This window comes from Pyrus communis, chromosome 17 (genome assembly GCF_963583255.1).
Source record: "Pyrus communis chromosome 17, drPyrComm1.1, whole genome shotgun sequence".
NCBI lineage: Eukaryota > Viridiplantae > Streptophyta > Magnoliopsida > Rosales > Rosaceae > Pyrus > Pyrus communis.
The window spans coordinates 9,445,322-9,451,736 of NC_084819.1; the positions used below are offsets into that span (position 1 = coordinate 9,445,322).

The window sequence follows — 6,415 nt, forward strand, 5'->3', positions numbered from 1 at the left end:
GCCAAACACCTTTAGCTCCGTTTCAACCCTTATGCTTCTATCTTGAGTGTTATGTGTTTCAATTTGTGGAGTTTGGAATTGATATGAGCTTATGGAATCACTGGTTCTCATTCTAAGTAGTAACATTCCATTCATGAGATCATATCTAAACATGCTTATTAACTCCAGAAATTGCTTCCTTTGACATACATATATGTGAGTGTTCGTTTTTATGTTCACATCAATTTTCTCACATATAACTAGTTTAGGGTGTGTAGTCAGAAAATCTGAGTGAAAACTGAGTGCATATCTTGTAAGGAATTGAGCAAATTCTCTAAGGCATGTTACTACATTCAAAACATGGTTTTAAATACTTAATTGTGAAATAGTATGTGGTGACTGTGATTAAGAATGTAATTAAGTGTAAAGATGACTAAAATATGTGGGAATGATGATTTTTAACTTGTCATGTGCATTGGAAATCCCTGAAACGATTGTTTGGAAGGTGTAGGTTGTGTTTTACGTGTTTAGTGTCGTTTTGTTTATTTCTTTTTATTCTGTTTTGCTCGAGGACTAGCAAAAGATAAGTGTGGGGGAGTTTGATAGAAGCATATTCATGCGACTTAAATGGCTTGTTCTCGTGCATTTACGTTATGTTTCTCTAGTTATTTTAGTCCTTTATGCTTCTTTTGTGTGTTTTCAGGTTCTAAGGGCTTAGGGAGCAAGAAAGTGCATTTTGAGGCTATTTGGGGCACTTTTGGGCAAGGATTGGATAGCTTAATCATGGAGCAAAGAGGATGGACGAAATTGAAGCCTTGTATGCTCTTTGGGGACATCAAACAAAGGGCCTAGCCCAATCAAACAAATCCTTTGAGCCATGGAAAACCTCTAGCCCAATCAAACATATTATGCCATGCAAACCAACCTATTTTAGGCCCATTCTATGTACTTAAACCCTAGCCCTTTAAACTAGCCCTATTATCACTTATCACTTTCATTCACTTATCACTCACCACATATCATTCATTTATCACTTAACATATCATTCACTTATCACTTATCATACTCATAATCATCTACACATTTCAACCATTTAAACATATGCATTTCAACTCACATGCACATCCACCTCTTTCCACCTAATCCACATGCTTTCACAACCTAAAACACATGCACATGCACCACTAATCCCTTCACTTTCATGCCATCATTCCCCCCCCCCCCCCCCCCAATGCCATGCACTCCTTGAGCATTTCCAGTTTTTCCCCTTCTCTTTGTATTCACAAGTCACATGCATTCACTTCATCATTACACCACCACTCATTCTTTAAATCAACATGCACTTTAATAATTCAATTACCCCATTCACACACCTTTTCTTCAAACCTAACCCGTGCATTCCCTTGCATTTCCACAATCTTAATCAGCCAACACATGCACAAATCCATCCATGTCGTGGGTTCCCTTTGCTCCCCTTGTGCAATTCCAGTTTTCACATGTGTCCTAGCTGTTTTTCCATGATTCCTTCACACAAATGCTTAAACAAACAGCCATATGTTCCCTCCACTACCCCTATAAATACCCTAGCATTCATTCACTCCCCATTCAATTCACATCTCTCCATTTCTCACACCACAACACAAACACACACCATCTTCACATCCTGAAATTCCCTTCCTTGCCGTGGGTTTCTTTCCATTTTCTATCTTTCCTCATCCATTTCCATAAGTCCCCAATCCATTCAACACACCAACAACATCCCTTAGACCTTGTGCCATAATAACGAAGAAGAGAAGAGTGCCTAAACGTTCATACAATTCAATTTTGAGTTGTTGGAATGTTTAGGTGTTTATTTGATTTCAATGTTTAAATTCAATTTTCTTTGTTTTGTAATGGATGAGAAGAGTGCCTAAACGTTCATACAATTCAAGTTTGAGTTGTTGGAATGTTTAGGTGTTTCTTTGATTTCAAAGTTATGAGGAACTAAACCCCCTTTAGCTAGGGGGTGATTCAAAATACATGTTTATGCTTGCATTATGAATTGATTACTTTTGGTTGGAATTTCATAAGTTGTGGATTCAATTTGTTTAACCGTTTGATTGATAACTTATTTATGAATGTTTATTAAGAATGCGCGCTTAATTTTCATGCATAAATATGACGCTAGAATATAAGTGAATTTCACCTAATCGTAATGAACTTATATTCACAAGTAGTGGAGGTTGCTTATAAACAATCGCGTTAAACGAATTCTTGGCATAAGTTTCATGCGTATTCCATAGTAACGAATGCCTCGTCGATGTTTATGATTTCCGTTGAACTTAATGATCTTTGTTGAATGTCTCTATCATGCGTATTCCATAGTTAGGGACTTTGATTAAGAATAATTTGGTTGTAATGCGTATTCCATTCAATCCAACGAATCTAGGGAAATCTGAAAGTTAATTTAAGCGGACCTAATTAACTTGGAGCATTGAGTTTCATAATTTATCGAAAGACCAACCGAAAATCAATCTTGTATGCAAGTGTAACATGTGTGGAGAAGAACCCCTTAGCTATTCCATCATCCATATTTTCATCACATTCATCTTTACTATCTGTTTTAAATTATAATCTGTCCGTTTAATTTAATCTCGTCCAACCACAATCACCCCCCTTATTTTGTTAAGTCTTATTCATTTGATTTGTCTTATTTTATGTTTTTGAGTATTTGGAGTCTTTTAAACTTGTTTTGAGTCTTTTAGTTTGTCTTAGTGTTTTAAAAGTTAGTTTTATTTATTTGAGTCAAGTATTTAGCATCCCTAGTTAATCCCCGGTTAGAACGATCCCTACTTACATCATTACTACAATTGTCACAAATAGGGTTTAGTTTGTGTGCGTATAAATAACGCATCATAGACCTCTCTCTCCTTCCCGTAGACCTCTCTCTCCTCTTCACAACCTTGAACCCCAAATCTTGAACCCAGACTTGTCTTTCCTCTTCACAATCTCAAATCCAACCACCACCACTACTCTGTCGGTTGTCTCTCTCTCTCATTCTAAACGACGGGCAGCCACGCGAATCTCAAAGCTGACTCGAATCAAGTCCCAAAATCAAGGTAAGGGTTTCTTATTTTCGATGGGTTTTTGTTATTTAGGGTTTAGGGTCAAATTGCATGTTGATTTCTTAGTACTTTGTCGAAATCTCCAGGTAAAATTCGTCTCCAGGTTTGATCCTCCACTTCCAACCATTGGCGGAAGACTATTTGTTTCTTTTTACGTCTGCCATACCGGATTGTTGCCGGATTTCCCACGAATTTTCAGGCCACTTTGGGCACGGCCTCTCTGCAAATCTAAACTGAGGTATTTTTTTTTAAACCCATTTTTGGAGTTGTTATTAATTTTTGTGAAATATTTGGTCCGGGTTTTGTTTCCCGTTGCACACCCAAGTCTAATCTGTGTGTAATATCCTCCACACTCAACTATATGTTTCCATCCAGTTGGAAATTCATGGGTTCCATGGGTCCCTTGGCATCCACAACAATGTCATCCTCCATTTTGGCAGCTGTTTCCTTTTAGGGTTTTTGTGTGTTTTTCCTAATGAATTAAAATGCCCTCAAGTTCATCTGATTATTGCTGCAATGGATCATCAATTAGATCCTCAATTGATTGAGGGTATCAATTGACATCACCCTTTTAACTTTACCATGGTGTGGTTCCACAAATTAAGTCATACCACTTTCTCTCAGTTAAATTCTTAAAGTTTTAATTGGAATTTTGGAGAGTGTGTTAAATTATGCATGTAGAAAATTGTGATTGAATTCTTATAACTATGAGAGGAGAAGCATTTAGTCTAATGGGGTTCATCATAAAACGTTATGGGTGAGAGGAGAAGCATTTAGTCTAATGGGGATCATCATAAAACGTTATGGGTAGAAGAGGATATGGTAAAAACATCTATGTCAAATAAAATTTCCCAATTATGTTCTCTTTCATCTTTCTTTCTCTCTCTCTCTATACATTTATGTATTCATGTAGATACGTGCATGCGCGCGCGCACACACACCGAGGTTAAAACTTGGCTCCTTTTGGAAGAGGAGGTCTCCTCCTGAAAGTTATGGGGAAGAGGAAGCAGAATAAAACAAAATAATTAAAATTCATAGTGTCGGTTGTCACTTAAGAGAGTAAGGCAAAAGAAGAAGCATAGTAAAAGAAAATAATTAAAATCCATAGTTATACTAAATATTGAATAGGCAGGTTATATCTAAATATTGCTGAGCAAAATGATGGAGCCTTATCCTCTCTTATTGTTAGAACTATTTCATTTTGCTCTTCCTTTCTAAGAACAGTTGCAATTCAGAGGCCATCAAGGTATCTCATTTAATTATATATTTTATACATGTGTGTATTGGATTATATATATGTGTGTGGGTGAATGTGTGTTTCTCTGTCCCTGTGGATTTGTATTGGTTTTCTCTTTTAGGTTGATTTAGTTAATGGGGTTTGTTTTTGTTTTTGATTAATTTGGTTGTTGTGAAAGTAATCAAACATTCAAAGCTTGGAACTAATGGTCTTTCAAAGAGGTTGGTTGTTCAATGTTTTCATTTATGTCTTTTTAGTTGTATAAACCGTGTTTAGTATTTTATTTGTATTGGTTGGTTTAGATTTGGCCCAAGAGAGTAAGAAAGCAACGATGTATAGTGATGTAGGACGTGTAAACTGTGATGTCAACTATACAACAATGGCTAAAATAGAAAAATGTTAAATTTTTTATTTTTTTTAAAAAAGTGGAACTCTTCATGAACTTAGGCACCCTTATGTTTCTTGTACCAAATTTTATAATATTGGCATGAAAATTAACTTTAAAATTGTGAAGTGGAAAAGTGTCCATGAAGAGTATCACTTTTGAGAGAGTTCTTAACATTTTTCTATGGAATATGATGTGTAATGATTAGATACATGTATTATAATATGAGTCAACGATACAATAGTAACAGAAAAAGTATTGGAGTTTGTGAGTTTTGTATTCTTTCTATTCTTCTAGTGTTCAGTGAGGGTTTGATTCCCCAAAACTTGATGTTTTAGAGGCTTTTCAAAGTGAGATTAGGTTAAATTACCAAATAAACAAAGGAGATTAGTAAGAAAGGATATGCTTGTACTTTGGATGCTAATTGATTAGTTTCAAATGCAAGAAAGGATTAGTTTCTAATGTTATATTTTTATGGTTGAAAAAGTGTATAGATGTCGCAGTTGTTCTTCCAGATCGACAACAGGGGAGGTCAATGCCTTGAAGGAGGAAGTGACAACCCTAAAAGGTCAGCTTGCAACCCAGGACGAGCAGATAAAGGCCCAGAGCGAACAGATGAGGGCCCAAAACAAGCAGATGAAGGCCCAGTACGAGCAAATGAGAGCCCAGGGCGACCAGATGAGTATGATTGTACGGACCTTAGTGATGTCCTGTCTCCAAATCCCGATGGCAGCACCTGATCTTGCTCCACATTCGACCTTACAGCCACTTCGCTCAACCGATACCCAATAGTCTGATGTATCAAACCTAGAAGACTACTTATTGTAATTTTTTCTTTTTTTGTTCGGACGTCTTGTATGTACATTTTCATATAGTTTATAATTAAATAATTTTTCTTGGTTTATTATTTATTGTTTAGAATTTAATTACAATATTTATTAAAAATTAAATCAAAAATATTTTTGTCACAAAAAAAAAAAAAAAAAAGAAATTGTGCGACGAAGAAGTTTCATAGGTCAAGCAAAGACACTTTGTGTGAAGTAGGGTCGAGCGTCACGCAAAGACAATTTACGTGACATAGGGTCATGCGCCGCACAAAGTGGGTTTGCGTGACGTAGGGTTTTGCGTCGCGCAAAGTGGGTTTGTGTGACGTAGGTACATGCGTCGCGCAAAGACACTTTGCGTGACGTAGGGATATGCATCACGCAAACCCTGCTTTCACAGGCTTGGCACTCGATGAAGGTTCATTGGGCAAATTTTTGCGCGACTTTTTTTACTTTGGCCGACGAAGGACGTATGTCGCACAAAGTGTTTTTTGTACTAGTGTAAATTAAGACCCTATATCTATACATCTCAAAAATGGAAGCTCATGGTTGAATTCGTCCTCAGAGCATCTCCAACTCTTGGGTTAAAACCTAAAATTTTCAACCCAAAAAATTTAGGGTCTATTTGGTATCGTATTTTTAAAAAAATATTAGAATTTTTCAAAACATTTCTTAAGAACATTTTTTAAAAACAATTTTCTTTAAGATCCAAAAACTTATTTGGTATTAGATTTTGATAGGAGCATAATTATGCGACTTTGTTATCTTATTTCTTTGCATTTATTTAGTTAATTTCTACTTATTGTAGTAATTTAAGTTATTTTTGTATTATTGTAGGTCCAATTGGTAAAGATGACAATAAATGGCAAATGTGGATAGCATATGG

At 35.9% G+C, this 6,415-nt stretch overlaps 1 long non-coding RNA gene across 1 annotated transcript; it reads left to right on the plus strand.

Moving 5' to 3' along the window:
- The first annotated feature begins 2,888 nt into the window (after window positions 1–2,888).
- Window positions 2,889–5,594, plus strand: LOC137721783 (uncharacterized). Its single transcript, XR_011066716.1, has 3 exons — window positions 2,889–3,077; window positions 3,187–3,321; window positions 5,193–5,594. It is a non-coding gene; the product is annotated as an uncharacterized lncRNA (long non-coding RNA).
- The last annotated feature ends 821 nt before the right edge of the window (window positions 5,595–6,415 follow it).